Raw genomic sequence first — 20,574 nt, forward strand, 5'->3', positions numbered from 1 at the left:
TTTATAACTGGTATGCACTAACATATACATATTTGGCTTACTCCGCATTTATATACTTGAGAGGATTTCTGTTTTATTTGACTATAGAATGCCGTTGTCGTACACATATGCTGTATTGATCGCGGAGGTTGTGCTGCTGCTAGCATTGTGTAATAGAGAAGTCTCGAACAATTGAAACATCACATAACAAAATCTCACAACGCTGCGCCAACATTTCAAGGAATACATGTACATTTCAATTTTCATCTCAATATACTTTACGTAATGACATATCCTAACCTGGATATAAACAAAGAGACGATCTTACTGGTTTAACCCAGTCTGTGTTATCAGTCGTCAATCCGTGAAAGCGCCGTAGACACGACCAACCATCTTGACTACGTCAACGACCAAGAAGACGACCAACCAATCATCCAAATGACACGACACGACACCATAATGACGACGCCGTGGCGTGAGAAGACGTCCGAGCAACATGACAACAACTACAACCCAATCAAGACAACAGACTAGGTTTACCACAATGAACTACTGACCTCCATTGCAACGACCACGACCAAGACCACGTACACGACCACGAACACGGCCGCGACCACGACAACGTACACGAACACGAACACGAACACGGCCGCCACCACAGCCACTTATACGGCCACGATCACGTCAACATACATGTACACGACCACGACCATGTATACGACCCTGACCACGACCGCGACCACGTACACGACTACGAAACCATAATGTTTGTTTGTTTGTTTGTTGTTTAACGCGGCACTCAGCAATATTCAAGGTACATAACGGCGGTCTGTAAATAATCGCGTCTCGGTCAGACAATCCAATGATCATGAGCATCGACCTACGCAACTGGGATACGGTGACATGCATCGGCGTGAAGGCGTCAAGGCAGCATAACAAAACCCATAACAAAAACTACAAAACTCTATCCATGACCTAGACAATAGACATAGCCAATCACCATGTCCTACCGAGTGAGTGAGTGAGGTTTTACGCCTCTTTGAGCAATATTCCAGCTATATCATGGCGGGGGACACCAGAAATGGGCTTCACACATTGTACCCATGTCGGGAATCGAACCCGGGTCTTCGGCGTGACGAGCTAACGCTTTAACCACTAGGCTACCCGACCGCCCCCATGTACTACCGACTACCACTGCAACGACCCCGACCTCGACCGCGACACCATAATGGCGACGACAACGAGCTTGCAGACGTCTAATCAACACACATACCATAAAGATGACAAAACACAAGTAAATATAGCGTCAAAACCCTTTCCATATCCAATAGAAATATCTACATAAAACAGTCGATTGTACGATTCAGACTATATCATGGATGTGTTTATGAATAGCAAAAAAACAAGACTTGGAACACATCCAAATATCACATCAACGACCAGGGCCATGACAACGATTGGCCACCATGACAATGACTACTACGACGACCACCATCATTAACCCAACCACCATGACAACGACCAGCCACGACTACGACAACGACCATTAAGACCAATTCAATTTTAACAACTCACAAACAAACGGAACTCTAGACAAAACCTGTTCTTCTTCCCTCACCAAGCTTTACGCTTTCCCCACGCACACGAAGACAAATCTCCATTGCCGAATAGTCTGCTGATTTCAATTTTGCTAAAAGTTTAAAATAAAGTTTAATTCTTGTGACTGGTTTTGTATTGTATTTGTTAGTATTACTGAAGCGCCCCTACAATCTCATTTGGTAAAACTTAACACACCTCTGTTGTCAATCACATTAACCGTGTCACGTACCTGATCGACCGTTTAAACATCTTAATACAGATGAGAAACATGCCCTGTTTCACATATAGATGTCAATACCATGATCATATCTGTTATTACTAATTAAATGAAGTAACAGGTATGTCATATTTCGCGTACTTGGGCTAAAAGAAAATTGTTACATGTAACCTGCATAGTATCACGTACTTTGTTGGTTGGTTGATGCCGCACTCAGCAATATTCCAGTTGTATCATCGAGTCTGGACCAGACAATCCAGTGAGTGACATCATGAGCATCGATCCACGCAATTGGGATCGATGATATGCATCAACCAAGCCAGCGAGCCTTTTACGGCAAGCATGGGTTGCTGAACACCTATTCTATCCCGGATCGTCACGACCATGAATGCTACACACCCTTGTTCCTATTTGAACATGAGGTGAGACAGTCATATGCCAACTGGCTTCAGTAAACGATGGACCCGTACAAATTCGGGGTAGGATTACAAAGAGAGTAAACGATGTGACCTACAGTCAAAGTGCTGGCGTATCCGTTCAGAGACACCAAGGAGTCCATGCAGTGAGTGAGGCATTTTCCCGCGGCAAGGGAGACAACTGACTATAAAAGTACAGGTTCTACTTTTGCCGAACTAGGTTGGATTTGTGGGGTTACACACACACACACACACACACACACACACACACACACACACACACACACACACACACACACACACACATACATCTGAAACAATTGCAATTTCACTTTGCAACAGATAAAAGACTCCTGTAAGTGTTCAAATGGTTTAATTTGCCATACTGAACGCGTGATTTCATAGAAAAAACATGAACATGCAAAAATATCAATTTACAAATCAATAGCATGTGTGTCCACCTCTGGTTTGGTGAGAGATCAGGGGAGCGAGCCGGCCAGGGAATGACATTCACGTTGTTTTGGTGAAGAGAATCCTGAACAAGTAGAACAATATGAGGCCGGGCACTGGCAAAGGTAATGCCTGGGCCATGTCAACTCAAAAAACGGTAGAACAACAGGGCCGATGATCTCGTCGCGGTAGCGCTGTTCATTGAGATTTCCCTCTACCACTATAAAACGGGTCCTCTGTCTTGCTGTAATCCCACCCCATACCATAACGCTGCCGCCCCCGACCCGATCTTCTTTCATGACACAATGATTGACGTAATGTTCACCTAGATGTCGGTACACTCGAATCCGTCCATTGCTGTGGCTGAGGTGAAAACGAGACTCGTCAGTGATCAGAACTCGCCACTCGTCACTGCATGGCCGTCCAGCGTAGACGCTGCCTGCACCATTGTAGACGTGCTTGACGGTGGTTTCCTGTCAAAATGAGACGTCTGGCGGGTCTTCTGGCGACAATCCTTGCACATCTGAGGCGACGACGTACGGTTTGTGAAGATATTCGTCGAAGGCCAGGGATGCTTCTTGCAGTCACTGTTGCTGGCAGGAATCGATTTCGTAGGTGTGTTGTTCGAATCCAGTTGTCTTGTCGATTATTGGTTACGCGTGGCCCGCCACTCCGAGGATGGTCTCTGACTGCATTCGTCTGTTGCCAACGTTGCCAAACAAATGGTGTTTCTGTGGACGTTAAATTGTCATGCAACACCACATTGACGCGATCCTGCTTCAAGCATACCAATGGCTCGCAGACACTCATTTTCGGACAGGCGTGGCATTTCGTAATGTTGAATAATTGCGTAATTTTGTTGTTTTTCTGAGTGGTTGTTGTCAGCACGACGCTAAACAATGCATATGGAATCCAGTTAACGTACATGTTTTTATACCCATTCTAGGGGTAGTGACATGCATGGGCTTGCATAAAAGTCGAAAAGTTTGAAAAATACACTAAAATGTTGGAGTCACAGGAACTTTTGTTGTTGAGTATACATAATGCCTGTGACATAACGGTGACAATGGTCCTACACAACGTTTGAGAAACTTCGTAGATAACATACTAAACCCTCTCACGAAAAAAGTTCCAGGTTCCAAGTTTTGTTCCAGATGATTTTGCTCTGTTGTGCGTCGCCTACGATTACCTTCAAGTTTTCATTAAACCTGAAGAGGCGTTGAGCGGCGAAAGACCTTGTGTGCATAAGGACTTTTGACAAGGACAAATATCTGAAGTCTGATATATACGTTCGTTCAAGCTCGTATCAATGTCATCCTAAGTGTGTATCACGTTGCACAGTGACCGTTTGTCATCGCAAGGCAGCAGAGTTTTAATTGAATGTTCCACGGCTTCCACGAAAGATAAATTACACCACGGTAGCAATTCAACTGCAACCAGCTAGCCATTGTGTCTGAAGACATTTTTCTTTATGTGGTAATGTATGCTTTGAAATGTCAACTGGGAGAGTGAGAACGGCTGCATATGCACCTCGACCTTCAAAAGGGAGGTATCTCTTTTCGTGATATGAGTGCTTAATGTGCCTATAGTATATATCATGATCAGGTAACTGGTTCCCGTGCACGTCTGGTAACTGACTCCCAATTATATATCAGGTAACTGGCTTCTGAGTATATGCCAGGTCACTTGTTCTCAAGAATATATGTAAGGCTTTGTGTGTGTGTGTGTGTGTGTGCGTGCGTGCGTGCGTGCGTGCGCGCGCTGGGGGGTGGGGTACAGTCATCTAAACGCTCTATCACGTTGTGAAGAGTTGCGTTCTTACGTCATCTTGCTTGTTGGGAGTTTCGTCATCTAAACGCTCTATCACTTTGTGAAGAGTTGCGTTCTTACGTCATCCTGCTTGTTGGGAGTTTCGTCATCTAAACGCTCTATCACTTTGTGAAGAGTTGCGTTCTTACGTCATCCTGCTTGTTGGGAGTTTCGTCATCTAAACGCTCTATCACGTTGTGAAGAGTTGCGTTCTAACGTCATCTTGCTTGTTGGAAGTTTCGTCATCTAAACGCTCTATCACTTTGTGAAGAGTTGCGTTCTAACGTCGTCTTGCTTGTTGTGAGTTTCGTCATCTAAACGCTCTATCACGTTGTGAAGAGTTGCGTTCTAACGTCATCTTGCTTGCTGGGAGTTTCGTCATCTAAACGCTCTATCACCTTGTGACGAGTTGCGTTCTAACGTCATCTTGCTTGTTGGGAGTTTCGTCATCTAAACGCTCTATCACGTTGTGAAGAGTTGCGTTCTAAGGTCATCTTGCTTGTTGGGAGTTTCCACATCTAAACGCTCTACCACGTTGTGAAGAGTTGCGTTCTAACGTCATCTTGCTTGTTGGGAGTTTCGTCATCTAAACGCTCTATCACGTTGTGAAGAGTTGCGTTCTAACGTCATCTTGCTTGCTGGGAGTTTCGTCATCTAAACGCTCTATCACGTGGTGAAGAGTTGCGTTCTACCGTCATCCTGGTTGTTGGGAGTTTCGTCATCTAAACGCTCTATCACGTTGTGAAGAGTTGCGTTCCAACGTCATGGTAGGATACCTTTAAACTTGGATCTGATCCCTGATTATAAACCTCTCAAAACATATAAAACATCAGAAATAATATATGTCCTTGAGTTTTAACAAAAAATAAAAAAATGTTTGCTTGTAAGATATCAATTAGATCGTCTCCACTTTTAGTTGTACGTGACCATGATGGTTTTTGTCGTAGTCGTCTTTGTTATGTCTCACAAAAAGAAATGCGTGTTTTGAAGCAGGAACTGAAAAGCAAAAAACAATGCCTTGAAGTTACCAAGCTCCATAACTGTTGAAAGTGGCATCTCGCATCATACTATAAACATGCAAGACTTTGAAGTTGCAACATCCATATGTTTAGAAGCCTGTCGATCTGGTATAATCTTGTGCATAGTAGACATTTCAAATAATTATGGGACGAACTATAGTGTATAAGGCTGCTGGAAGGAATATGGTATGAAATTTATAAACGAATCAGCAGAATATTTAATACTAGAAGATATACTGGTACGTAGTTTTTTTCAAACTGTGTGGGGGTTTCCAATTTTACGAGAGTTGTTTTGCTGCTCAGAGCGTTTCGTGAAGCCAGACTCTTATTTGCCATGGTGTTAGCAATGGTATGGCGCTCAACGCTGATAATTTAGGCAAATACTTCATTGTATCTATCTGGTCATAAAGTCTATTTTATATAGATACAGTGCCCCAGTTTAATATGGGCATCCACTCAGACACACTCCGAGTGGGTCAGTCTTTGTTTTATACCCTTCATGTCGAGCGCCAGCCAGGGTAACAAGTACCATCTTTTATCGTCTTTTGGTATGACGCGGTCAAGGGATCGAACCAAACACACGACAGTTATTTATGGAATTAGAAGAATATAATGCTAATTTCGTCATTGATATTCAGCCGTGAAGCTTTTGCTTAATCCAATTAATTGATCTTTGTATCGTGTCTTTCAGACTTGTTTTTGAAGATGGCAAATGATATTATTCAATCGTACAGCTATCATCCCATACAACATGGTGTTATGTTTGCTGAATAGTTTTTATAGGTGAAAGGCACGGCTACTCGCATTAACTTCATGACACATTTCAGATCAGGGATCGACACTCGCATTACTTTGGTGCCGCATTGACTTCGTGATATATATATATATATACATCCCTTTTAATCAAATAACAAAATATGCTCCTTTTTTACACTGACGTTGAGAGTATATCATGTCAATTGAAACAGACGGTTGGGTTTGAAACCGCTGTGATATTGCTGGAATATTGGTAGAAAGCGGAGCAATTTTTTTTGGCTGTATTGCATGAACAGTGGTTATCCTGAGCAAAATGGAGCAATCCTTCTTTAATTTAACCCTACAGTTGAGATTAAATTTCATTACTCACTCACTCACTCACTCAGTTTAAAAAAGTCTTTGTGCATATTTATTTCACAATGAAGTTGACTTATGTGTGCTTGTCGTACGCATTAATTTTTAAACGGATCCAATCTCTAAGTATCTCCATAAAAGTCTGGCTTCTATCAGAAAAGGTCACTGAGGTCGCTTTCTTTACCATCTCATCTGCAAATTTCCTGCTTGTCCCGTCGATTTACAGTTAATGTCACCTATTATGGAAGCAGTTTTTCTTGGCTCTATTAGCATGGACGATGTGTCTCCGTTGCCTTAATGGAGCCATCCTTCTTCAACCCTGCAGATGAGATTAATATTGAAAGGGTTCCACGTGAAAGTAATCAGAATTATAATCAGCACAGAAGGTGAAATAACTTGACATACGACAAGTCTCCGTGTACCTACCGAATCAAAGAAGTTCGACCAGAAGACCTTCAGAATCTTAACTTACTTCTGTAATCCTGATGCACTCCTGGGTTCAAAGGATCCTTTCCGAAATCGATGTGAGGTAAATATCTAGTCTACTCCATATCATGAAAGTCGGTGTTTGTTTACATGGTTAGTGCGTGGAGCTTTCATGCCCCTATCTCAGACTGCTTGACGTCAAGAGGAACTCGTTATCTTTGTTTACAGGACGTCTCTTCATTCAACATCACCCTGTCCTGAGTTGGAGACATTGTCCATATGTCGGGTCTCGCGATTTGGCGGAGTCTTTGTGGTGAAATGTACGCATCTATGCTTAATATCGTAACTGAACAAACGAGTTTTTGTTGGTTGTTTAACGCCGTTCGTCGCAATATGACAGTTACATGACGGTGCCCTGTAAATAATCGAGTCTTCACCGGACAAGCCAGTGATTGAACGATGATCCACGACGTCGGGGTACGATGACACGCCATCAACCACGTCAGCGATCCCTTTGGTCGCCTCATACGCCCAATTCTAACCAGGAACCCTTGAGGACAAACGATTGAATGTCTTGTTATAAGACACAACAGCCTTTGCGTCAAGCACATTATGGTATTGTTTATGTCAAAGCGACAGTACAGTGTCAGTGTCTCTCTGTTCCAATGTTTTTCATCAGCAAAATCCGGACCTCAAACAGCGGATCCTGACACGGCTACGGGATGCAATTCTGAAATTTGACAACACGGTGAACTAAAATGGGGTAAACGTCGCGTTCATGATTGTTGAACTTATATAGCGACGTGAATGCACGTGTGTGTGTATGGCTGTTTGTACCAGTCCGGACTGATGCCGATTTTATAGTGCCAGCCCACTGATACCATGCCGCAGTTTAACATGAACACCCTACTTAGACACAGCATACTAACTCCGAGCCGACCACTCCTTGTTTTAGCCCCTCAATGCCGAGCGCCAGACAGGGTAACAACAAGTATCATATATTAACGTCTTTTAGTATCACACTGTCGGGGATCGAACCCCGGACCTTCCGATCTCCGGGAGGACGCTCTACCATATTTGACAACTAGTCCACATGCTCCTTTATTAAGCTTTAATAATGATGTGGCGTTTTATAAAAGAATGTACTCTCAGTTTTGTTCACTATTTCATTGCGATGTGATCAAACATGCACAACGTTAGTGAATCATGTGAAAATGCAACGATTATAAAAACATGCCTTTCTACGCTCTGATGACACTGGCATTTGTTTTCTAGGAAAGAAACCATTGACATTAGATATTTCTAAAGGCATTACGTGTTACAAGAAAATTTCATTGATTGAAAAGCTGCCACGCATTCTTTTGTAAATACTATGTCTCAGAATGATCTTTTTGACATTGGACTTCGGGAATATTGCTTTCACGGTAATGAAAACGTGATGGCTGGCGTTTGTGTTGAATTTAAAAAATGTTTGAGAGTTTCATCCAGTAGAATGGCCTTTGACCTTCATCAGGTCCGACGCGCTGGAAACAGTTCAGGCTTTTCAGGATCACTTTATGTCAGCATTGATACTGGGAAAATATATACGAAAAATCACTGAAATAGGTCTCGCACCACGGAAATACTGGGTATTAGTCCAGCCGTTTCGTGGCAGATATAGGGCACTTTGAGATAAAAGCATGAAACCTGATACAGTTGTAGATTATGACATTCCAAATATTCTAAGACCCGTGAAGATCCGGGGTAGAATAGGTCTGCAGCAACCCATGCTTGCCATAAAAGGCGACTATGCTTGTCGTAAAAGGCGACTAACGGGATCGGGTGGTCAGGCTCGCTGACTTGGTTGATGCATGTCATCGATCCCAATTGCGTAGATCGATGCTCATGTTGTCAATCACTGGCTTGTCGGGTCCATTTATTTACAGACCGCCGTCATATAGCTGGAATATTGCTGTGTGCGGCGTTAAACAACAACCAACCAACCAACCAAATATTCAAAGAGTGAGTGAGTGAGTGAATTGGGTTTAACGCCGCTTTTAACAGTATTCCAGTTATATCGCGGCGTTTCAGCTTAATGTTGGAGCAAAGCCCGAGGTGATGCAGGTCTCAGACGTGAAACCCACGAGCACGGGTATGGTGCTGACAAAACTAGAAACATAATCGGGGCGAACAGGGATTCGAACCCACAATCATAGGTTTCTGGCATGCCTAAGGGAGGCAACTGTGCACAGCGGCGCCTTAGACGACTGGACCACCCGTGACACCCCCCTCCCCCCCCCCCCCCCCCCCCCCACACACACACACACACAGAGTATTCTAAGACACGAGGTCACTAAAACAATATGACTGACATGGAGGAATAAAATTCTCGTATACCTCGTATGAACATGAACAACCTAAATAAATTATGATAAATGAGCATTTTGGAATGTATTTACCGAACACTTCCGATACCGATACTGAAACACAAGTTACGTGTGGAGTCTCCTTAAGCAAGTCAGTTTGTTGGTTCGTTGTTTTGTTGTTTAACGCCGCATCAGCAATATTCCAGCTCTATGACGGCTGTCTGTAAATAATCGAGTCTGAACCAGACAATCCAGTGATTGATATCATGAGCATCGCGATTGGTATCGATGACATGCATCAACCAAGTCAGCGAGCCTGACCACCCGACCCCGTTAGTCGCCTCTTACGACAAGCATAGGTTGCCAAAGACCTGTTCTACCCCAGATCTTTACGGGCAAATCACGTTGTTCGAAACATACCTCTGTTCACCACACAGTGAATGGGTAACTCGGAGGATGACATGGTGATGTGGCGGTAAACTTTCTAGCGCCTCATAAGCAGCAAGGGTTGTACACTCCCCAGGGAGCTGAAAATATACAAGACAGATCGAAGGACAACCTTCCGTGAAACATTCACTTGAACACAAACTCACCTACATACTGTAAATAAATACTCCTAAATATTCATACTTTCACACCTTTGCCACCGTCGAAGTCGCCTGGCCCATATCCGTCGGTTGAGTCGGTGTCAGGAACGCTCCGCGGTAGGGGCGATGTGCTCGGATACCATGTGCCCGCAGTCTCCTGTACACGGTTTGTCGACTTATCACGTGTCCCAGTGCCGTCCGTGCCGTTAACGTCGCCGTTACGAAGCGGTTCCGAAGGTGAAGTACCCGGATGTTAGGGTCTTCAATAGGCGTGGTCACCCGTGGTCTCCAGGTTCTCGGCCTGTCTGCTGTCCGACCTGTTTGACGCAACCGCTGCATTAACCTGGTGACGGTTATGCGCGCGCATCCTAACCTTCTGGCGACGTCCCGGTGCGTAGCTCCCTGTTGGAGCATTCCTACGGCTCTCTCTCTCTCTCTCTCAATCGCTGTCAAACGTGGCATTTCTTTTGTGTGCTTTTTGTTGCAGTGATCCCTTTTTGTTGCAGACAACCTTTCGTGAAACATTCACTTGAACACAAACTCACCTACATACTGTAAATAAATACTCCTAAATATTCATACTTTCACACCTTATGCATTCACACAAACATCGTTTCACAGGATTGTGTCTCTGACATGACAGAATCTGCTTGATGGTTCAGACCTACTGTGCTTTTATCGTTTGTGTTGTCTAATCCAACACGTGGGCAAGGTAGGCCGAGTCGCCTTAGGCGCCGCTATTCGTTGTGAAGAGTTGCGTCCCAGAGTTGGGTTCGAATCCCGGTTCGCCCCGATAATGTTTCTAGGTTTGTCAGCACCATATCCGTGCTCGTGGGTTTCAACGACGTGGTGAACGTCTGAGACCTGCATCACTTCAGGCTTTCCTACCACATTAAGCTGGCACGCCTGATATAACTGGAATACTGTTAAAAGCCATGGTAAACATTACTCATCATTCACTCACTCTAATCCAATCCGTACTTCGATGTGGCATGAGGGTCATAGATGGCCCAGTGGTATTTGGAGCCGCATCTCTCCGTGTCAGGATCCGCTGGTTCGAATACAAGATTAGCCTTGGCAATACCAAGTGGTATGCGCCTACTAGTTACTTTCACCATTTATTCCCTCATGAAGATCCGGGGTAAAATAGGTCTTCAGCAACCCATGCTTACCGTAAAAGGCCACTATGCTTGTTGTAAGAGGCGACTAACGGGATCGGGTGGTCAGGCTCGCTGACTTCGCTGATACATGTCATCGATCCCAATTGCGTAGATCGATGCTCATGATATTAATCACTGGCTTGTCTGGTCCAGACTCGATTATTTACAGACCGCCGGCATATAGCTTGAATATTGCTGTGTGCGGCGTTAAACAACAAACAAACAAACATTAATCTGACACGCCGACATAAAACTGAAATAATGTTCAGCGATATTTGAAACTCAACCTAGTTTACCTACCCACTCTCCCATCAAGACATTCAAAACAACTTTATTGCAAACAAAGTTCACAGCAATTATGTTTGTTATATATATAGAAACTAATGTCCAAAAGAAACGATACCACGTGTTTGAAAGGACATTACCAAAAAACTAAACGATAGAGACATTTCAAATTGATATATGACTTGTGAGTAATGTTTTCACAGTATGTGTACAAAAATTCATTGTAATCAATCCTTTACAATCATGAGGACAGACATGTAAAGACGCCGGGGGTCCAAAATGAAAATTTCATTTGAACACAGTTGATGAGTCAAGTGTGGAAAATGTCACAACACACGTTTCAAAGTCACGTTAGTACCGGATATGTCCACCATGAGCGTCAATACACGCTAGTACACGTCTACGGGCCTTTAGCGTGCGAGAAAACTGTGGTTGTGGGTTGATCGTTGAGTAGAGTTGACTCCCTTTAGCGTGCCAGAAAACTGTGATTGTGGGTTGATCGTTGAGTAGAGTTGACTCCCTTTAGCGTGCGAGAAAACTGTGATTGTGGGTTGATCGTTGAGTATAGCTGACTCCCTTTAGCGTGCGAGGAAACTGTGATTGTGGGTTGATCGTTGAGTAGAGTTGACTCCCTTTAGCGTGCTAGAAAACTGTGGTTGTGGGTTGATCGTTGAGTAGAGCTGACTCCCTTTAGCGTGCGAGGAAACTGTGGTTGTTGGTTGATCGTTGAGTAGGGTTGACTCCCTTTAGCGTGCGAGAAAACTGTGATTCTGGGTTGATCGTTGAGTAGAGTTGACTCCCTTTAGCGTGCCAGAAAACTGTGATTGTGGGTTGATCGTTGAGTAGAGTTGACTCCCTTTAGCGTGCGAGAAAACTGTGATTGTGGGTTTGAATCCTGGTTCTACCTGATAATGTTTTCAGGTGTGTCGCCACAAAACTCATGGTTACACCAAAGTGGTAAATGTCTGAGACCTGCATCATGTCGGGCTTTCCTCCCAATTGACGAGATGTAACTAAAATAATGTTCCAAGCGGCGTTAAACCAAACTCACTCACTCACTCACACAATGTATGTCTCCATAAACAGAAAACAAATTAGGCCACGCCCAGTAACTGGCGACTGTTTCCTGGTTGGCTGATGATAGAATGGGCAGGGCTTGCTGAGCCATGATTTACATACAGTTTTCTTGTGTGTAATTATTATAAGTCTGCGAAGTTATTTTTGTTCACGTATTAATTTATAAGGACTTCAATATGTTTTTTGCCTTGACGCCGCCAAAAGCGTGATATCCCGTGTGAGCACTTTGTAAAGCGTTAAGCGTTTTAACCTTAATACCTCCATAAACGCAACCAATTCTTACATATTATTTAACTATTGTTCATAGCGCATAAAACCACACCTAGCTCCGTATTCAATACCACGTGTCACTCTCATTAAAATTACTAAAAATATATCTAAAAAACAATTAAAATATTACTTTCCACGGACATACAGACCAACCTCCGAAACCTCAAAGCTTCAAGAGAACATGTCACATTTCTGCAGCTTAATAAATTGCCGGTCAAGAGAAAATATACACCCATGTTTAATGGTGACAAAAAACAGACTGGTTATTTGACGGCGCTGTACATGTATTTGATAAAGGTATCATAGATTTTGGATCTGACCTTAAGTTTGCAGTGTTTGACGACTGTTTCCAGCCTAGTAACGTTTTGATATCGTTTGTAATTCTTTGGTCAAAGTGTATACTTTTTTGGGCCCGGCAGTTTATGTCATATATACCAGATCAAACATTTTCACAACCTGAACACAAAGCAAAAGACTTGGGTACAAAGCATGATCCCTCATCCTAAATTGAAGTTAACCACCAACGTGACATCAGAGAAATGTAGCACGCTTCTGATTGGTACGACTTTGGCCGCAGGGTAGAACCTGCCAGGAACCTACCATGAGACCGGCACGACTGGTGATGTGAAATACGACCTGATGAATAATACAATAATTCGACGTGATTGAACATATAGACTGTCATGCGGGAGCTAATAACACCGGTATTTGGATCAGGCAGGGTACACATCGAGAGATGGGGACAAAGTAATATAGACATAAAACTGCGTGGCCAATATGAGCATAGCGCACAATGGACGTAAAAATCGATACTTGGGGAGTCCCCCAAGAGAGGAGATTTTATGACTTCGCAAACATGTTGTGCAATATGGAATTGTTTCGTTTTAGTAGCCATTATGAAAATACAGGGTTGCCAATATATTCTTGTGCACGTTCCTTTAGGGAATTATGTTTTGAGTGACTTTGGGGCGCCATGTCGTCGGATCTGTTGAATAATGCAAGGAAGCTTGGTGTCAAACATACCGAGGACACGCATTTGGAATTCGGATGGCACAAATCATACATAACATGAATGTTCCATACGTTATACCTCGAACCCTGTTGGCGTGTTGGAGTCATGTCTGTTTGCATGTTATTTGTAGTCTTTTTTCAACGAATATTCGAAGTCTATTCATAAGGGGCACTGTGTAAGAAAATCAATTACAGTAAACTACGGTTATAACGAACTCAAAGGGACCACTAATTTTAATTCGTTATAACCGTAGTTCGTTATAAGCAAATGTACGGAACATATACAGCAAATAGGACCAAAACATCGTTCTTTATATCCGTCAGTTCGTTGTAAGCGTGTTCGTTATAACCGTAGTTCACTGTAGTTTTATCATTCAAAGGCATGATGATGGCAATTGAGTGTCCGATTTCATTCCGGTTCACTGGAGGTGCAATGAATGTCTTGTTACGCCGCACGAAAGGTTTTTCTGTGTCACAATGGCATATGATACGGCTTGAGCCAAGAGATGCAAGGGTTGACAGCGTTGGCAACGACGCGCACGCGGGGTATGATAACACACACTGTCACATATTTAAATGATGGAGTGTAGGGGACAAGAGAAATTAGGCTTTATATCCATGTTGAACATTACACCCAGGTCTTCGGTTGGTTGGTTGGTTGGTTGGTTGGTTTGTTGTTTAACGCCGCACTCTGCAATATGCCAGCTATATGACGGCGGTCTGTAAATAATCAAGTCCGGACCAGACAATCCAGTGATTGATATCATGAGCATCTATCCACACAATTGGGATCGATGACATGTATCATCCAAGTCAGCGAGCCTGACCACCTGATCCCGTTAGTCGCCTTTTACGACAAGCATAGTCGCCTTTTACGGCAAGCATGGGTTGCTGAAGACCTATTCTACCCCGGAATCTTCACGGGTCCCCAGGTCTTCGGAGTGACAAAGCAGTTATAAGCTGCCCCACCATCCTAACACATTGTGCCCTCATTAACTCAAGCACAGGGTACTGGTCTGGAATTGGCACGATAGTGCTTTCTTTGTATAAGTACTTAACGTGTCAATTTCTAAATTAGCAGTGATATCGCTGTGTCCTCCTACTAATCTTAATATAGATTTATTAAAGAAAACATTTGTTCCAGAAAATAATGGTGAGAAATAAGTTTCATTCAAGATTTAAACTCATTCCTGATGTGCTCAAAATGTGTTGTGTGAATAGATAATGCGTCTCTTCACAGGACAAGTTGAATATCTTCAACTGTCTTCACTGACCTAAACAAACCATTTAACAACCCCAGAAGGGATCATTTGTACATATTTTCGCAAGTTAATTGAGTGATGTTATTTGTATTGTTGAGTTTAAAAGTATTCGACTGCATGTGCATACACATTGACAATCATCAAACTATTTGCTACGGTCAGAGCAGATTAAATATGTAGAAAGAGTTGATACTGTTACAGTATTTCCCTAATAATCATTTATTCGTTTAAGTGAGTAAATGAGTATGGTTTTTAGCACTTTTAGCAATATTCCAGCAATATCACGGCGGGGGACACCGGAAAATGGTGCCCATGTACCCATGTGGGGAATCGAACCCGGGTCTTCGGCGTGACGAGCCAACGCTTTAACCACTAGGCTAGCGCACCGCCCCTATTCGTTTAAGAATTTTTGTCATAACGATTGATATCTTCGAAACTAACATTTTTAAAGTTTTACGTTTTATCGTAATAAACAGCATGGATTGTTTAAATTATTGCTTAAGAAGAGTTCGGTAGTCACGACGAAGGCCTGGGTTTGATTCCAACACGAACAATGTGTAAAGCCTATTGTTGGTGACAACCGGTTATTGAAAATGTAAAGAACGGCGTGAACCCATAAGGTTAATGATGAATTTTCATAACTAAACTTTGTTATCAATTGCAATTATTGTTGCCCCTATTTACGTAGAGGGGCGGTCGGGTAGCCTAGTGGTTAAAGCGTTAGCTCTCCACGCCGAAGACCCAGCTTCGATTCCCGACATGGGTACAATGTGTGAAGCCCATTTCTGGTGTCCCCCGTCGTGATATTGCTGGAATATTGCTAAAAGCGGCGTAAAGCCATACTCACTCACTCACTCACTATTTACTTAGATTAAAAATATACTTACGATTGATTGCTGATCGGCGGGGCAAGTCGTTGGACCACATTTGGCTGTATTGTCGATGAGTGATTTTCAATCCACTCAAAATGTTACCAAAATACGCTATACTTGAAAATATACCTTGGAGTTCGCTTCCCTGGTAAAAGACAGTTCACGTCGCTTGACCAGTGAGTGATCGCCCTTTGGTCATATTGAATTCATTTACTTCTTGATACAAGATGCGGGTTAGAATTGGTCTTCATGCTTGCCGAAAGGGGCGACTAACAGGATCGGGTGGTCAGGCTCGCTGACTTGGTTGATGCATGTCATCGTATCCCAATTGCGTAGATCGATGCTCATGGTGTCAATCACTGGATTGTCTGGTCCAGACTGAAGTATTTACAGACCGCCGTCATATATGGAATATTGCTGAGTGCGGCGTTTAACAACAAACAAACAAACATTCTTCTTGATACGTGTAAATAGAGTGTACATAAGATTCCTTCAACGAATGGTGTTTCAAGCGCGGACTATACACTTTGCACTGTTTTGGCGCACTGTATGTGAGATAGCAAACCCGTGACAAGACATTATTGGGGGTTGTAAAAATGGCGACGCCATGTGAGGACAGTTTGTTTGTTTGTTTGTTGTTTAATGCCGCACTCAGCAATATTGTATCCACACGACGGCGGTCTGGACCACATAATCCAGTGATTGACAACATGAGCATCGATCCACACAATTAGGATCGATGACATGCATCAACCAAGTCAACCAACCGATCCCGTTAGTCGCCTCTCACGACAATCATAGCAAACATGGGTTGCTGAAGACCTATTCTACCCCGGATCTTTACGTGTTACATTTGTTGGTATTAATATCACCCGAAATAGTTGGGCGTTGTTCCACAACGCGATCCTGGTGATGAGGCTTTCACAATCTGTGTTAAAATATGGAACTTTTGTCGAAAAAGCAAAGATCGCTTTGTTGCACGAGGCCTTAGCGAAAGATACTAAAACTAAATGACTACGTCTACTGTAACTGAGAATTCGATCATGAATTTGGTAAAAATACTCCATTCTGATTGGTCAATCAGTGTCTTCAAATCACATTCATGCTTCTGCTTAATAGTGTTCATTTAATAACCATTGCGGTTTCAAGCATACAAAGAGATTAAATAGAAAATCAGATGAGAATTTACACATATGTAATAATGTTCAGTTTCAGAATAGAAATTAAGTCTGTCGACCGCTTAGTCTGCATATTATCCACAATAACGCCAACTGTACATTTCAGAGTATATGCGATCTTTGTCGTGTAACACAGTGTCTTCTACAACTTAATGATGACTGACTTTATCTTAGCATCACGTAAGACGTGGGTGCTTTACGTATTCTATTTACTGAGGTTTTAACACAACTTTTCGCGAACACCTGGTATCGTCACTATTTGGTTGTGATCCATAAACACATTGCTATTAGTAGCGATTTCTGATCATTATGGAAAGGGCTTAGTCGATTTTTATTTACTGTAATGCTGTGTCTAAAGGTCTGTATTGCATTTGTCTTTGAGTGTAATCAGCGCCCATAGTAACCGTTCTGTATTTTCATTATCTTGTATCCCAGGAACGCTGAAGTGCACACCAGATCAAGGTATCTGCCTGATTAAGTGGTAAGCAATGGGTGTGACCTAAAGTCTCCATTGTTATTTCGATGTTTTCAAATTAATTTGTATTCCTGGATGCCGTTGTACAAAGCGATCTTAGCGTTAAGGTGATCGTAGCTCCCATACCTTAACATAGTGAGTGAGTGAGTGAGTTAGTAGGGTTTAACGCCGCTTTTAACATTATTCCAGTTATATCACGGCGTGTCAGCTTAATGTGGGAGGAAAGCCCGAAGTGATGCAGGTCTAACACGGTTACCACTTCGGTGAAACCCACGAGCACGGGTATGGTGCTGACAAACCTAGAAACATAATCGGGGCGAACGGGGTTTCGAACCAACAATCATAGGTTTCTGGCGTGCCCAAGGGACGCAACTCTGCACAGCGAATCGCGGCGCCTTGGACGACTGGGCCACAGCAATCGCTTGCAACGCCTTAGGACCGGGTTCGATTCCCAACATGACCAAACAACCAATACTGGAATACTGCTAAGAGTTTTCACTTACTCGCCAGGACAAATGCCAACTGATTGGTGTCACCAGGGCAACTGACAACTGATTGGTGTCACTAGGGCAACTGACAACTGAGTGGTGTCACCAGGGCAACTGACAACTGATTGGTGTCACTAGGGCAACTGACAACTGATTGGTGTCACAAGGGCAACTGACAACTGATTGGTGTCACAAGGACATCTGTCCCCTGTTTTTTGTTACTCTGGACATTTGTCATCTGGGACAACAGCTACTTCACGATCATGCAAATGGCGTTTATTTCAACTACAATCAATCATGTCTTATCATCCTATTTGGAGATTTTGACGGCACTGTTTTAGCTTTTCTATTTTCCAAACAACATGCTTTGGGCAACTAAAACCAAAACGTCCTCACCCATTGATTTCTTGTGAATTAACACCTGGATCAATGCCAATTGAGCTGTACGACAGCCCATAGCACGATACGCATTTCCCGTGTGATTTCTGCGGGTGACAATTGTCTCGGTCTTTGTCGGGGTGATGACATCAGAAATATATTGACTTACACATATATTGAAATATTGACTTTAGAGAATCGAAGATATATGTTTGTAGAGCATTTTGTATTCATTCAGCCATTATAAATTATCAAAATATTTAATTTCTATTTTTTCTGCACGTAATCCATTTAATTCAATTTAGGAATGATGCAAGTCCCAAGTGTGTCTTGTTAATTTGCTTAAACGCGAAACATCAAACAGAGACTCAGTTGTTTTATTCATTTAAGCTGTTGAGTATACTCAGGGGAGTCATTTGGCGTTCATACGTTCGCTCGTATTTCGGAATTGAGGATGGGATGATGGTTTTCTCTAAAGTAGATAAGAAAAGGACGAAATCAAAATATACCGTGAAAATATGACCTGACATCTCTGTACACTTCAAAGATAGTTAAAAATAAAAGGAATATCAATGACATTATTTAAAGCTCTGCAGCAAATGTGGCTTGCAAAATAACAATTTATGTGTAATCTGCGTCTCCTCTCCCAGTGGGGACGATTATCGTCCATTTACAGCATATATTTAGAATAATTTCCTTAACTCAATCGAGCGGCTTCTAATACAGTAAACATACGTCTACCGATGACGACCAAGGTTCTATTCAACTACTCCGGTGATGGGATTTATAATTTGTTCATTAGTGTGCGGTCGTATTACATTACGTGTGCCCTGTGGTTTAACAGTGACTCATATTACATAGCTTTCCATGTTTAATGAGAATAAGGAAGAGAGACATACTCAAAGCAGCATGATTCTAATGCTAATACTCTTAAATCAAGATGACCTCGGTCAATTCATTCTGACCATTCCTGCAAAACAATGCTCCGAATTTGACAATGAGTTTTGATTATTTGTATTCATGCCATTACATCAAGTACATTTAAAGCTCTTTCACATGCGCCTTTTCAGGTTACCATTTGACTTGCCTTTGCATGTGTCTGTGACGGGTGCCATCGGTGGGGCAGGCTACGTTCACCTTTTTACGAACACCTGGTATAATTACTATTCGTAATATTGTCGGAATCGTACAATCGATTTCTTATGAATATGGAAAGGGTTTAGTTGATTTAATTGATATTACAAAACCTGCTTTTGGACTTACACATGTGTGTTGTGTGGATTTACTTTAAGCCTTTGCTGCGTTTCTGAAGGTTGAGTAATAATGACAATTGGAAGAGTTGAAAATTGAATATTGACTCCTAATGCTGTTATTCAACCGCAGGAACATCAGTCATTTTGGAGTAGCAAATGTTTTCGTATGTCTTTGTTACATATGATATGATATATAGTCCCATCCCATTCGCGTAGACACGAAAGTGTGTTTAATTAATATTAGATAAAGTTTGTTTAAGTTTAAGTTGGTTGGTTGGTTGGTTGGTTGGTTTGTTGTTTAACGCCGCACTCGGCAATATTCCAGCTATATGACGGCGGTCTGTAAAATAATCGAGTCTGGACCAGACAATCCCGTGATTGATATCATGAGCATCGATCCACTCATTTGGGATCGATGGCATGCATCAACCAAGTCAGCGAGCCTGACCACCCGATCCCGTTAGTCGCCTTTTACGACAAGCATAGTCACCTTTTAAGGCAAGCATTGGTTGCTGAAGACCTATTCTACCCCGGAATCTTCACGGGTCTTAAGTTTAAGTGCTATTTACAGTACATGTAATCTCTTTTTGAAGCATGAACGCCAAATGTTACATTTTTGCCATATTCAACTTCACAGTAACCGTCAGTATGAAATAACGTATGTTGTTACCTCAGTAATATTTAGATGTCAGATATGTATATACACGTTTCATGAAACAAAAGTATTAAATAATAATTATATAATTATTTTTGCCTAAGTCTTAGATACGTTAGAACTTCGCTCATTATTACACGTAGAATGTATAATTGTTTTCTGTTCAGATAACTTGACTTATCTTACCTCACATGACTGTCTCTGACGCTACACTAGTACCAATTAGAGGAGTATGGATGATGATAGCATCATC

This window comes from Haliotis cracherodii, unplaced genomic scaffold (assembly GCF_022045235.1).
Source record: "Haliotis cracherodii isolate W230 unplaced genomic scaffold, xgHalCrac1.p SCAF_11, whole genome shotgun sequence".
Classification (NCBI taxonomy): domain Eukaryota; kingdom Metazoa; phylum Mollusca; class Gastropoda; order Lepetellida; family Haliotidae; genus Haliotis; species Haliotis cracherodii.